General features: G+C 41.8%; 1 protein-coding gene across 1 annotated transcript in view; it reads right to left on the reverse strand.

Annotated features, from left to right (window-relative positions):
- gpr63 (G protein-coupled receptor 63) overlaps positions 1–15,420 on the reverse strand; it is a 55,224-nt gene extending 39,804 nt beyond the window's left edge. Inside the window, exons 1-2 of the mRNA XM_080193340.1 lie at positions 15,349–15,420; positions 13,523–13,661 (exon numbers count right to left, since the gene is read on the reverse strand). The gene's annotated coding sequence lies outside the window, so the exon portion shown is untranslated. The remainder of the gene's footprint in view (positions 1–13,522; positions 13,662–15,348) is intronic.
- Positions 15,421–15,790: the final 370 nt, after the last annotated feature.

A 15,790-nucleotide genomic window follows, 5' to 3' on the forward strand; every position in this document is an offset into this window, starting at 1 on the left:
TTTAACTTCCAGTTGTAACTTTATTAGATCCTTGAGTAAGGATTTCATTATCTTTCTCATTACTGACATTTTAAGCTAATTGGCCCTTCGCTCCTTGGATTTGTTCTATCGCTTTTTTAAATACAGGAACTACATTAGCAAGCCACCATCCTCCAATCCACCAATAGCAACCCTTTTCTAATGAGTTTTTATAGCTAAATATGTGCATTTATATATATTACTTTTGTGCATAATATTTGCAACTTGTCTTCAGCCATCTGAGTTTGCATCTCTGAAATCATTTTGCAAAAATTGGGTGTGTTCTATTTGGCGCTTTACCATAATAAAAATTTCTCAAATAATTCCTAGTTTTTTCTGAGAAAAAATTCCAGTGGACAGTTTGATTCAAGTGCCCTTATTCATACACAACATAATGATATATCATAAGATACAACTCTTATGCCAGTATCAGTGGATATTATACAATGTATAGAGTAAATAATGTAAGCTTATTAATTGAGCATAAATGCTCTGGGGCAAAATTGACGAAAATGCTGGCCTATCTGGATGAAGGGGTGAATTAAATTGCTGCTGTTTATTTTAAATTAACTTATATTGCAGGCAAGTTACAACTATTTCTGTCACTCTCAACCTGCAGCATAAAATAAATTGAAGTCTTGCTTCATTTTCACCAGCACTGGTTGTTGAGTCACTTTTCCTGGCTTCAGGATGTTCAATGCTGCTGCTTTTCCCACTCATGCTGTTTGATGTCTGAACGTCCCAATTTCAATCAGGACCTTTTGAGAGATTTTCCAACCTTGATTTCTTGTCTAATGCATATATTGTGTATGCACCTTTCAAACCATTTTCTTTTACAACTTAAAAGGATGGAACAGGAACCAAGAACAGACTGCTTCATAAAATCTGATTTACAGTCACTTCAGGTACTGCATGAATTATTTTGCAGTTTTCATAAAACTACAGTAATTGCACCATTTGTTATGTGGCATAATTAGTGGCATGCTGACATTGCACTACCAATTTAAAAACATCCAAAGTACTTTCTTAATGTATAATAATTTTTCTCCTTTAAATGTTTATAGTATAGATTTACAATTTGTCACCTTAATGCAAAAGAGACATTGCAACTATTTTAAAACCTGTTTTGATTTTAATTGAAAGACAATCCACAATGCTAGATTAATGTCCAGGCAGCTAGTTATATTTTATTCCATAGCAGGAGATTGTTCTGTGTATTATTAGTTACCAGTGGATTAGTGCATTTATCTGAAGTTCTTCTATTTGCTCCACCATTAGTACCTGTGCCTTCAGTTGCAAAGGCCTAAGGCTCTTAACTCAATTTTTTTTCCCTCCTTGCAGTTTCTTCCTATCTACATCTACAACTCTTCTGTTGCTCTATATGACTTCAATAGATTCCTGGCCCTTACCACCTCCTCTTCATCACTGACTTCCAATTCTCGATACCTTTATCCCAGATCTCAGAGCGCTCTAATTCTTCCTCAGAGGCTCAACCAGTCCTCATCCACCACCACCTTCATACAAGAATGCACAAGTAGGAAAAGACTATATGGACATGAAGCCTGCTCTGCCATTCAATACTATCATGAGTGATCTTGGGCTTTGACTCCATGTTCCCATATTCCCTGAGACACCGAAAATCTGTCTACCCCAGGATTAAGTGCAATTCACGACGGAGCTTCTGGGATCCTCTGGGGTAGAGAATTTTGAAGATTCAAGAACTGCATGAAGTAATTTGCCTTCATCTCAGTTCTAAATGATTGATCCTTATCCTGAGGCTGTACCACCACCGCCCCACCCTCTCCCCTCTGCCAACACCCACTACATTTTAGATTCCCCGACAAGCAGAAACAATCGTTCAGTGTTTACCTTATTAAGCCCCTTCAGAATTTTCTAAATTTCAATGAGATTGCCATTCAATATTCTAAACTCTAGAGAATACAAGCTCAATATCCTCAGCCTCTCATCATAAGACAACCTCCTCATCTCAGGGACCAATTTACTGAATCTTCACTATACTGCTTCCAATGCAAATATATCATTTCTTAAATGTGGAGACTAAAACTACACACTACATTTCTGATGTGGTCTCACAAAAACCCAGTACAACTATAGTAAGACTTCTTTATTCCCGTGTTCCAATCCGCTTGCAATAAAGGTCAACATGCCATTTGTCTTCTTAATTACTTGATGCACCTGCATTCTAATGTTCTGCTTCCTAGCACGATCACACCCAAGTATCTTTGGGCATTAACACTTACAAAATTCACACGTTAAAAAAATTCTGCTTTTCTATTCTTACAACCAAAGTGAATAACTTCACACTTTCCTGCATTATATTCCATCTGTTATTTTATTGCCTACTCAATTAACCTCTCCATCTCTTTGCAGCCTCTGTGTCTCCACAAATCTCATTTTTCCAACTAGTTTTGCATCATCAGCAAACTTAGATATATTACTCTCCATCTCATCATCTAAGCTATTAATATTGATTGTATCACTGTCCTCTCTCTCCTTCCCTTCTTAAAGAGCAGTGTGACATTTTCCAACATAATGGAACTGTTCGTGAATATAAGGAAATCTGGAAAACCATAGCTGGCACATCCACTATCGTTTTTAGAACCCTCAGGTGCAGGCCATCATGTCTCAGGAATTTGTCTGATTTTAGTCCCTTAAGTTCCTCCAATGCTATTTTGCTGCTGATATTAATTTCATCCCTTGTAGCCCCTACCATCTGTTTCTGATCTGAAACTTGTGCCTTTTAAGAAGGAGACAGGCACAAAATATTTGTTCAACGTTTCATTGCCAATGATAATTTCTTTTGTCTCTGCTTCTAAGGGACCAACATTTGGTAGCCACTCTCTTCTACTTTGTATAGTTATAAAAGCTCTTACAAACTGTTTTATATTCCTGGCTAGCTGAACTCTCTTACTGTATATCTTCCTTTTTAATCAACATTTTGGTGGCTCTTTGCTGATTTTTAAAACACTCTCAATCCTCAGTCTTGAAATTATTTTTTCAACAGGTCAGAGCAATAGAGCGGCAATGCTGATTGTCTGTTGCAGGCAAACTTTTCATACGTGCAGTCACTGCTACCAGAAGATGGACCTCAGGAAGACACCCTCTGTCTTCGAGTCCAGGTGAGGGCAACAGAGCGGTGACGCTGATTAGCTGTTGCAGGCAAGATTTGCGTAGGTGCAGTCACTGCAAGAAGAAGGTGGACCTCCATAAGACACCCTCCATCTTTGAGTGAAGGCAAGCACCCAGGCGAGGGCAACAGAGTGGTGATGCTGATTGCCTAATGCAGACATGCTTAGGTACAGTCACTGCTACCAGAATGTGGTTTGTGGAGGAGCTGTTATAAAGGGACAGTTAAACGCCAAATACTACTTCAGTGTTTCCCTCCCGAGCTCCTCCACTAATCAAAAAAAAAGTCACTGGGAGGACTGCAAGCAGGGGAAAGGTGAGTTGAGATTCTTTTATCTGTATAATGGCAGTATGGCAGCTAGGGCAGTGGAAATTAGGGAGCAATCTAGTCTCCCTAACAACTTTGTCTGCAGGAATTCTGTCCAGCTGCAGCTCCTCACAGACCGCATTGTTTAGTTGGAGAGGCAGGTGGATGCACTGCAGAGCATACAGGGGGTAGAGAGTATGACAGACACGAGTTTACAGGGAAGTTGTCACACCACAGGTTCAGTCAGGTAGATGGGTGACCACCAGGAGAGGCACGCAGGTAATGCAGGAGTCTCCTTGGTGACTCAGGATATTGGAGGCTCTGGTCAAAAAGGAGGAAGCATATGACATGCATAGATAGCTGGGATCAAATGGATTCCTTGAAGAGCATAAAGGGTGTAGGAGTGGAGTTGAGAGAAAAGTCAGGAGGGCAAAAAAGGGAACATGGGATTGTTTTGGCAGATAAAGCAAAGGAGAATGCAAAGAGATTTTACAAATTCATAAAGGACAAAAGAGTGACTAGGAAGAGAGTGGGGCCTCTTAAGGATCAACAAGGTCATCTATGTGCAAATCCACAAGAGATGGATGAGATCCTAAATATTTCTTATCAGTATTGACTGTTGTGAAGAGCGTGAATGTTAGGGAATTTGGGAGAAATACAGTGTCGTCTTGAGGAGTGTATATATAGCAGGAGGTGGTGCTGGAAGTCTTAAAGTGCATTAAGGTAGATGAATCCCCGGGGCCTGATGAATAGTATCCCAGGACATTGTGGGAAGCTAGGGAGGAAATTGTGGGTCCCCTAGCAGAGATATTTGAAGCATTGATAGTCACAGGTGAGGTGCCTGAAGATTGGATGGTGGCAAACGATGTGCCTTTGTGTAAGGGCTGCAGGGAAAAGCCTCAGAACTATAGGCTGGTAAGCCTCACATCTGTAATGGGTAATTCATTGGAAGGTATTTTGAGACACAGGATCTACAGAAGTTTAGAGATACAAGGACTGTTAGGGACAGTCAGTTTGGCTTTGTGAGTGGAAAATCATGTCTCAAAAACTTGATTGTGAGTTTTTGAAAGGGTAACCAAGAAGATAGATGAGGGTAGTGCAGTTGATGTTGTCTATATGGACTTTAGCAAGGCCTTTGACAAGGTACCACGTGGTAGGTTGTTGCATAAGGTGAAATCCCATGGGATCCAGGGTGAAGTAGCCAAATAGGTACAAAATTGGCTTGATGACAGAAGCCAGAGGGTGGTTGTAGAGGGTTGTTTTTCAAACTGGAGGCCTGTGACCAGCGGTGTGCCCCAAGGATTGGTGCTGGATCCACTGTTATTTCTCATCTATATTAATGATTTGGATGAGAATTTAATAGGCATGATTAGTAAATTTGCAGATGACACCAAGATTGGTGGCATAGTGGAAGTGAAGAATATTATCTAGGATTGTAATGGGATCTTGATTAGTTGGGCCAGTGGGCTCATAAATGGTAGATGAAGATTAATTTAGATAAATGAGAGGTGATGCATTTTGGTAGATCGAACCTAGGCAGGATCCATTCAATTAAAGGTAGGGCGTTGAGGAGAATTATAAAACAGAGAGATCTAGGGGTAGTTCCTAGAAAGTGGAGTCACAGGCGGACAGAGTGGTGAAGAAGGCATTCAGCATGCTTGATTTCTTTGGACAAAACATTGAATACAGGAGTTGGGACGTCTTGTTAAAGTTGACCAAGATATTGCTACGGCCACACTTGGAATACTGTGTACAGTTCTGGTCACCCTATTACAGAAATAATACTATTAAACTAGAAAGAGTGCAGAAAAGATTTACTAGAATTCTACCAAGACGTGATGGGTTGAATTATAAGGAGAGGCTGGATAGACTGGGACTTTATTCTCTGGAGCTAGAAGGCTGAGGGGTGATCTTATAGAGGTCTAAAAAAATAATGAGCATAGATCAGCTGGATAGTCAATATCTTTTCCCAAAGGTGGTTGAGTCTAAAACTAGGGGGCATAGGTTTAAGTTGAGAGGGAAGAGATACAGAAAAGTCCAGAGTGGCAATTTTTTCACACAGAATGGTGTGTCTCTGGAACAAGCTGACAGAAGTAGTAGTAGACGCAGGTACAATTACATTTTTTAAAACGTGTTTAGACAGTTACATGGATAAAATGGTTATAGAGGAATATGGGACAAACACGGACAATTGGGACTAGCTTAGGGGTTTAAAAAAAAAAGGGGTGGCATAGACAAGTTGGGCCAAAGAGCCTGTTTCATTTCATAAAATCTCTATGACTGTATGACTATGACTCAGAAGCCTTTTCTTTTGATCTATGCTATCCTTAATTTCAGGATTGAGCCACAGATGGGTATTTTTGTTTCTAAATGGAATGCATTTGGATTGAACATAAACAATTGTTTATTTGAATATTCTGATTTGGATCTTAAAGATAGAAGGATGGTAGGAGTTGAGGACCTGAATGCGATTACTGTCACAAGAGAGGTAGTGCCTGATAGACTAATGGGACTGAAGGTGGACAAGTCCCCAGGACCGGATGGAATGCATCCCAGGGTTCTGAAAGAAATGGCAGAGGTGACAGTGGATGCCTTCGTAAATATTTATCAAAATTTGCTGGATTCTGGGGAAGTGCAGGAAGATTGGAAAATGGCTAATATTACGCCGCTGTCTAAAAAAAGGTAGCAGACAAAAGGCAGGGAATTATAGGCCGGTTAGTTTAACGTCTGTAGTTGGTAAAATGCTAGAATCCGTCATCAAAGAAGAAATAGCGAGGCACCTAGAAAAGAATGGTTTGCTCGAGCAGACGCAGCACAGATTCCATGAGGGGAAGTCGTGTTTGACAAATTTATTGGCTTTCTATGAGGATGTGACTAGTGCGGTAGACAAAGGGGATCTGTGGTGTTTTTAGATTTCCAAAAGGCATTTGATAAGGTCCCTCATAAAAGGTTGCTACAGAAGGTTAGGGTGCATGGAGTTGGGGGTAAGGTGTTAGTGTGGATAGAGGATTGGCTGTCTAATAGGAAGCAGAGAGTTGGTATCAATGGGTGCTATTTTGGGTGGCGGTTGGTGACTGGTGGAGTGCCTCAGGGATCGGTGCTGGGGCCTCAACTATTTACCATTCATATAGATGATCTGGAAGAGGGGGCTGAGTGTAGGGTGACGAAATTTGCTGATGACAAAGATGAGTGGAAAAGCAAATTGTGTGGAGGGTGTGGAAAGTCTGCAGAGGGACCTGGATGGGCTTAGCGAGTGGACGAGGAACTGGCAGATGGAGTATAATGTTAGCAAGTGTGAGGTTATCCACTTTGGCAGAAATAATAGTGGGAGGGATTATTATTTAGAAGGCGAAAAGCTGCAGCATGCTACAGTGCAGAGGGACCTGGGGGTCCTTGTGCACGAGTCGCAAAAACCCAGTCTGCAGGTACAGCAGGTGATCAAGAAGGCGAATGGAATGTTGGCCTTTATAGTGAGGGGGATAGAATATAAAAGTAGGGAGGTCTTGCTGCAACTGTACAGGGTACTGGTGAGGCCGCAGCTGGAGTACTGTGTGCAGTTTTGGTCGCCGCACTTGTGCAAGCATATATTGGTCTTGCAGGGAGTGCAGAGGAGGTTCACTAGGCTGATACCGGAGATGAGGGGGTTGGACTATGAAGAGAGACTAAATAGACTGGGTCTGTACTCGTTGGAGTTTAGAAGGAAGAGGGGGGACCTCATAGAGACGTATAAGATAATGAAGGGGATGGATAGGGTAGAGGTAGAGAAATTCTTCCCACTTAGAAAGGATAGCAGGACTCGTGGACACAGCCTCAAGATAAGGGGGGTGCAGTTTAGATTGGAGTTGAGGAGGAACTTCTTCACTCAAAGGGTGGTGAATTTCTGGAATTCTCTGCCCGTTGAAGTGGTGGAGGCTACCTCACCAAATATATTTAAGTCACGGGTAGATATGTTTTTGACAGACAAGGGAATTAAGGGTTATGGGGAGAAAGCAGGAAAGTGGAACTGATCCACTTCAGATCAGCCATGATCTTATTGAATGGCGGGGAAGGCTTTAAGGGCTAGATGGCCTACTCCTGCTCATATTTCTTATGTTCTTATGAAAGATATCACCATTTCTCCACTGTTGCTGTATCAACACCAACAGTTCAAGAAGGCAGTTCATCACCACTGCCCAAGGCCAACAGGCACGGTCAAAAAAATGCTGGCCTTGCCAATGACATTCACATCCCATGAATGAATATAAAAAGTAATCTTTGAAATATAGAGTACGCTGAAATGCAAAGCTGATATTTTTGACATGGAAAGCAACAATGCAATGATCTCAAAACTGATTATGGAATATTGCAAGCCAATATGGTTCTTACTTATTTTCATTGAAAATTCAAATCTCCAAAATCACAATAAGAGTGTTATCTGAATTCTTTCAGGCAGGGACAACCATCATTCTCCAAATCAAAGTTTCCACATTCACACTGTGCCTGCTTTTCCTTTGGAAGAGGAAAGCAACATTGCAGAGAATTGTAATCATGGCTGCACTCATGTCACCTAGCAACCAGTGACATAGCAGATGGCAAATGGTACAAGACAGCCAGCAAAATGGAAGGTAAAAGTTTAAATTTTATAATTGCCCTACAATTCAGAGTATCCTGGAAAACATAACTCCATCAGATAGCAGAACCAAACAGCTTTGTTATTAATTTGAGGTGTCTTGACTGCTGTGTCTTCCCATGATGGCATTTCTAAACTTAACCTTTTGCTTGTAAAGGGCATTCAACTTCCCAAGACACATACATTATATAAAAGCAAGTTAATTCTTCCCCTCTTTATTTATCTCATCAAAAGCTTCTCAAAGCACTTTACAACTGATGCATAGGGAGGATTCCTGCAATGATGTTTTTTTCAAGTGATAAACCAAGCTGTGACTCCTTGTTCAAGTGGACGTGAAAGATCCATGACATTATTCAAAGAGTAGCAAGTCCTAGTCAACATTCCTCCCTCTCCCCAATGCCACTAATAACATATATGGTCATTCATTTGCCTGCTTGAGGGATCTTGTGCAAAAACTGTCCACCATGTTTATCTGCATAAAAACAGTGACTGCTCCCCAAATGTATCTCCTTGATTGTAAAGCACTTTGGATTATCTTACAGATGGGATAAAGTGCAAGAAATTTGATGTTTTAAAATCAGTTTTGGCTATTTGGTTTGTTTAAACTTGCACTTGGTGGTGTTGCCATGCGTCTGCTGCCCGTGTTCTTCTAAGTGGTAAAGATCACGGGCAGTTCCCAACCTGAAACGAAGTCCCTTGGTAAGGACAGCAACATGGAACTTTTCCTGCTGTGGAGATCCAACCACATTAAATATGTACATGGGTGCTTTACGTCATACTCTTTGCCGACTGGCCCATAGTCTGCCATACTATCCAGGTGCCACATTAAAAAGGTGTCCAACATCACTGCCCACTATTGAAGAAAGAAGTTGGACACCCTGAAAATGAAGATGGATCTTTGAAAGCACCGAGAATGGAAGAAGGGCCTTCTAAGGATCTCCAGCAACACTGAGGAAGATAGACCCCATCCAGGACACTGACTTTGGAAGGCCCACCAGATTGTGCTCACCCCACCCACTCCAGGGTTACCTGCAGCCTCCAACCTGAGCTTTGGAGACAGCCCCAGGCATTCTTCAGGTGAGTTCTGACATCTGCATGCCAGGTTCTTCCAAATGTGTATCACACCAGCATTTCCTAAATCCATGCAAGTGGGGAGGCCTTCATCTGAATCCCATTAGCGGGATGCAATTGAGTTTCACGCCATCTTTCAGCAGATTTCCCAATTTGGTGTGCACCAGCCCTGGATCCCTCAGGAAATTCATGCCAATGTAAAAGCAATTTTTGGGCATCCCAGTGAATTCTACCCCCGCCTCCCGCCTCCACCCACTTTTGAACTTGCTGGCAATGGCTTGGGAGAATTCCACTCCGCAGATTTGGAAGGTGATGCCAAAGGGGACTTTGTGGGCCACTGCATCGTGTAGCTGGTGTGCACTGCTGTGACTGTGTGCCTGCTTTGGAGGAAATAGACATTTAATTTGTTCAATGGGGTCCCACTGAAATGCTCTGCTTTGTCTTGGATAATGTTGAGCTCCTAGAGTTGTGTTGGAGCTGCGTTCATTGAACTAATTGGATAGTATTCCAGCACATTACTGACTTGGTCCTTGTGGATGGGAAGACAAGAGGGGAGTCACTCACTACAAAATTCCAGCCTCTGACCTGCTGTTGTCATCACAGTAGTTTTATGGCTGATCCAGTTTCTTGTCTCTGGTCAATAGTGATCTGCAAGATGTTGATGATGCAGTGTTCAACTATGGTCATGTTATTGAATATCAAGTGGAGATGTTTGGATTCTCTCTTGTTGGATAAGATCATCTGGCACTTCATTGGCAAGCAACATTCATGCCATTCATCAGCCAGGAATCATTTTGCTGAAACTGCTTCCTTAAAGCTCCTCACTACCATCATGCTTCCTCTGCACGCTCTCAATCCCATTTCTTCCAATACTTTGCTACTATATTCTATTGCCCTTTTGTGATATTCTCAATTTCAATCTAATTTCCTCTCTTTGACCATCATTACATTTTGTTTTATCTTGACTTCTGTTTACTTTGTGAGATGGGGTTAATTTATTTTCATTTGTTGTCTTTTCATCTCAAAATCACTTGATAAGTCATGTTGGCTTTCTTTCTCCTGTTCTATCCAATGTTCTGTAAGAATCCCCATTCTTCCCTCATTCCTGTCAGATCCTGTACTTTTCCTCCTCCCCTGTTCCTCTAGTGTGACCCTCCATCGCAATCCCCTTAACTGTTTCTCCTTTTTATGGCCGCTTAGACTCTTTACTGGCTCCTATCCCTGCTCTTTGGAGTGCCTGAGCTTAGCAGCAGAGCTAATATTTGCTGTGGGGCCAGCAAGGAGGAAGGTTCAAAGAGGAAACTCTTTGCTGTGGCTGTTAAGACTGGTAGACACCAATTAGCAATGGCAGGAAGGTTTGAAGAGAAATTCTGCGCTGAAGCAGACAACTGGGATTCATCGGTAAGTGGAGCTAAAAGCCTGGCAGGGTTAACTTCTGAAACAGAGCACATCATCAAAAAGGATGCTGAGAGGGGCTGGAAAGAGGAATGCAGTTCGTATGCACATGTGCATGTGGTGTGCGTAATACAGCATGTGTGGAGGATAGCAAGTATTAAGGCTAGCAGAGTAACCTGGGAATTAGTTCAAGTTTCAGCAGCTGCAGCATAGGAAAAATAGATGCTATTATGTCACCAATGGTGGTGCAGCTGGACTACAGGAGGTGCAAGCATTATAGTACTGCCAGTGGGAAATGGTCAAAAGCAAATTATGGAACATAAATTTGAAAGGGCAATTCAAATTAAGTATTTTGACAAAGAAATAATAACAGAAAATGACGACTAAAAATAATATGAATAGGAGTCACGTGCCCTATCAATGCAAGGTTGGATTAATTATTTTAGCATAGCATCGATCACAATGAATGAAAGGTTTAATGAAAACAGGGGTGTAATGCCAAGGGATTATGAGGCATAATGATTTATCAGCATTTCCTAAAACAACAGTCTTAGGCAAACTGGTAAGGGAATCCAGAGTCTAACAGGATGGGGATAATATCTAAGAGTCAATCACTATTTTGGAGGGGGGGGGTGGGAAAAGAGGGAGCACTCACTATTGAGTAATTTACATGAAACGTAGGTCCCAGTATCACCTGGTGCGGAATCTTTGACAGTAACACTGGTGAAGGATGTCCCATCTTCATGGAACAATGGAGACAGTGGGGCAGCACGATGGCATAGTGGTTAACACTGCTGCCTCACAGCACCAGGGGCCCGGGTTTAATTCCAGCCTCAGGTCACTGTCTGTGTGGAGTTTGCACCTTCTCCACGTGTCTGTGTGGGTTTCCTTTGGGTGCTCCGGTTTCCTTCCACACTCCAAAGATATGTGTGTTCAATTGATTGGCCATGCTAAATTGCGCCTTAGTGTCAGGGGGATTAATAGGGTAAATAATGTGGGGTTACAAGAATAGGGCCTGGGTGGGATTGTGGTCAGTGCAGATTCGATGGGCCAAATGGCCTCCTGCATTGTAGGATTCTATGATTCTGTGATTCTGTATCATTACAATCAAAACTCTGACTTCCGTGAGGGGGGTTTGCAACTGAAGTTGGAATGCTGGTGATTGAACACTCAAGACCTGCAAGATTAAAGCTTGAAATCTGCATCTTTGCCCTTGCTGATCATCTATTGGGATGGTAGTAACTAATGTTCTTCTGCCTTGAGGGGAAACTAAATTGACTGCAGCCCCTTTCCCCACTACATTCCCAAGTTGTACAAAGAACAGTCACTGGGATTGAGGAGGATACGTTTTGCATTCATTTTCCCCAGGTGAAGATTTCCCCTGACTAGGGAGGAAATGGCCCGCTGAGAAATATCAGCTCCTTAAACCTTTCCCACAACGTTATTCAAGGACCTTCCATCATGGTCTATTTCTCTCTCTTTTCCTTCTCCTTCCCATACTTCCTTCCCAGTTGTGTTTTGTACCCACTCCCTCATCGCACTTGCTCCCTTCTCCTTACCCACTCCCCTGTCGCCCACTCCCCCACCACATCCTCTCCCATTCCTTCACCTTTACACTCTTATTTCATTCTCACCTCTCTAGTTTTCTCTCCTCCCCCTCCTACCTAAAACAAAATTGTTCAACTGAACATAAAAAACAAAATATGTATGACTCATCGGATTATTGGTAACTTTGGAGATAAAATGTTGTGTATTATTATTCTGAATGTGTATTTTAAAAAAAAAACTGAAGGCAAGTCTGGGGATTTTCAAATATATCAGCAAAAAATATTGGATAGCTTGGCATTACTAGAGATAAATAAGGTACAAATTAAGGCCAAAACAAGGTCTATTTTAATGAATGTCTCCAAATTCAAAATAAATACAATTGTAACTGTTGTGTTTTTCGACATGGCACTGACTCACATGTACATTGTGCATGACCAGTTTATGTAAGCAGCAGCTTGTGTAGGAGGTATGCGACAATATCTAAATTTCAACCAGTAACTGAGTCACACAATCTCTCTGGCATCAAAAGCTCAAACACATGTAAGCTATGATATATTGGAATGGGAGCACATGAAGTGGCTTAAGAAAGGAACAAATATAAAATGATTTTGCTGTTTCCGATTAGGAATGGAAATTGGAGGTCAGATGAGACCCAAGATCTGGTTAAAATCAAGCTTTGACTGTCAAACTGTAAACTGTGCAGAGCACATACCTAATAAACTCCACATTCAGCTACCCACCTCTCTCTGTTAGCATAGATTTAATTCAAACTACAAAAATTTAACAAAATTCTCTATTTCATTTTCCCAGTTGGTTAGTATTAAGCCTTAATCTAAAAGGACTGTGCACCTCACGCTGTTTCAATATGGCAATAAAAACGACACTACAGTTTCAGCTGGCCAAATTAAAATAGAGACAGCCTCACTCAATTCACTTATGCATTAGACATGACTCAGTAGTATCACTTGCTTTGAAGTGAAAAGGTTTTTTATGCAAAGCCCACTCACAAGGTTCAAGCTGATTTTTCCAGTGCATGTTTAGTGGTGCCACCTTTTGGATAAAGAACTAAACCAATGCCCCATTTTCTCTCCTGGATGGATATAGAAGTTCACATGGCATAATTGGGAAGAGAGTCATACCAGCCTTCCTGACCAATGTTGATCAATCAATTGACATCACTAAAAACAAATCATCTGGTTTCCTATATAAAATGGCACACAAACAGGTGTTGCAGGACCTGAAGCAGATACCATATTTAATTTTTAATACACTGATTTATTTGGCTCAAACTATTTTTGAACATAATCCATCACCACTGTAAACAACCCCCACTCCCACATCAACCAACCCAACCACCTTGTCAAACATAATTGCAGTAATCTTTAAACATGTCCAGATCTGGAATTAAAAGCAGAATGACTGACTACCTGTTATCTGATCATCACGCTGGCCATAATGTAACCACAGCTCCAGAAAATTTTGTTTACAGTAACCGGGACCCCCAGGCCCATGGCACAAATCCACAATGAACAGCTGTTCCCGTGGCTGGAACAGTTACCTGGGTTCCTGCAAAATATTCAAACATAATTACATCAGCCATCCAGTTTGTCTTCATTCCGCCAACTGAAATTTCATTTTGAACACCCCCCTCCCCCCGCCCGATCTTTTTTGACTTAATTTACTCCAAGAACAATATAACCACTTTCTGTAGATAGAAGAAATTATCAATGTTTATCAGATTGGGAGCAACAATCTAACTTGACATTCAAGTTGACAATAATCTAATTTTTCGAAGAGCTTTGAAGCTGAGGGATGGGCTACTTCATAACAGGACAAATGGGTTAATTTAAAAGAAGTGGAATCCTAGAAAATTACTGACATTTGGCATAGGAGATTTAAAAACATGGGTGGGATCCTGTGCTCAGACTCTCTGTGTAAGGGATCGCCTGCTGGGGCACAAAATCTGGAGAGAACTGGAAATGGCGAATCTCGCCAGCAAGATCACAATCGCTGGTTTTCCCTGCGCCTAGCAACATAATCAGGTTCACATTCGGTAATGGGCAAGAACTTGATTTTAATGCATTGGAATAAATCTGAATATCTTTACGTAGTCCCCTTACCAAAAGATTCCCCTTTACCGCATACTTTTACCACAATAACATGGCATCACATCAGTGAGGTTGTCAACCAGTTTATAAAGACGTAAACCTGTTGAGGGGAACTCCCTGGCGGCGCAAAGGCAAGTATAGTTTCCAGTGATGAGGGACATGGCCAGGTGGTGCCATGACACAGGCTGGCGCATCAATTTGGAAGTACCAACCTCAAAAAATCCCTAGAGTGTAGAAGGTGGCCATTTGGCCCATTGAGTCTGCACCAACCACAATCCTACCCAGGGCCTATCCCCGTAACCCCACTTATTTACCCTGCTAGTCTCCTGACACTAAAAGGCAATTTGGCATGGTCAATCAACCTAACCCACACATCTTTGGACTGTGGGAGGAAACTGGAGCACTCAGAAAACCCACACAGACATGGGGAGATTGTGCAAACTCCACACAGACAGTGACGTGAGGCTGGAATTGAACCTGGGTCACTGGTGCTGTGAAGCAGCAGTGCTAACCACTGTGCCGCCATGCTGCCCCTATGCCACAGTGCCAGGGGCAGGTCCTAGCGGGGTCCTACCATGGGGGTGTGTTCATTCATTAGTGATGAGGAGCGCAGGCACTGAAGGGGGAGGAGTGCGGAAACTGGTGATGATCAGGATGCTAGGGTGATGGGTGGGTAGATTATTTTTTGTTCTGATTGGGGGCCCTTTAAAAATTGTGCAGTCAGTCTTGCTGGCTCCAGAAGTCCCCACCCTGCCACAGTGATAGTGTAAACCACTCATTTTTATTAGCCTAAGAGACTCAAAATCTGGAGAGAAAGTGATCTGTGGAGCCAGAGAGCTTTACATCACTTTTCTGTCAGAGCCTGACACATGGAATAATTTTGGTAAGATTCCACACCCTACCTTTAATTTAAAGATGACATATACGAAGAGGATTTGTTAGTAATACGATGTACTGCAGCAGAGAAATTTGGCAAAGAAAAATAGAAAATAGCTTAGTATTAATTTAACTTTTGTATTTTTGATGATTAACACAAGCACAATCTTGAATGTGTGAGAACAAGCTGCTTACACAATCCTCATACTTTATGCCATGGAAACAGTTAAAATTTGCTTTCTTTTTGCTCAAAGCATTGACTTCCATACCTCTCACCAAGAGGATAACAAGGAATGAACTGTAGGACAATATATTTTTGAAGGCTTTGGAGCAGTCTTTCTGAACACTAAAATTGGAAGAAAAACTTAAATCAAGACATGTAATGATAACTTAATTCCCATTCTTTAGTTTGTGTAATAAAACGTACTTGGCTTGCTTTCTAAGTATCTGCTTTTTATCACTGGCCACATTGGCCAGGTCTTCAGTATAGAATCATAAAAATCACAGAATCCCTACAGTGCCGAGGGAGGCCATTTGGCCCATCGAGTCTGCACTGACCACAATCCCACTTAAGCCCTATCCCTTTAACACCAATTATTTACCCTGCTAATCCTCCTGACCCCTAAGGGTCAATTTATCACGGCTAATCTGCCCAACCAGCACATCTTTGGATATATTTGTCATTGGGGGAAAAAAAACATTATTTTAAAC

Source organism: Carcharhinus amblyrhynchos, chromosome 7 (genome assembly GCF_965287045.1).
Source record: "Carcharhinus amblyrhynchos chromosome 7, sCarAmb.v2.hapA, whole genome shotgun sequence".
In the NCBI taxonomy this organism is placed as follows: domain Eukaryota; kingdom Metazoa; phylum Chordata; class Chondrichthyes; order Carcharhiniformes; family Carcharhinidae; genus Carcharhinus; species Carcharhinus amblyrhynchos.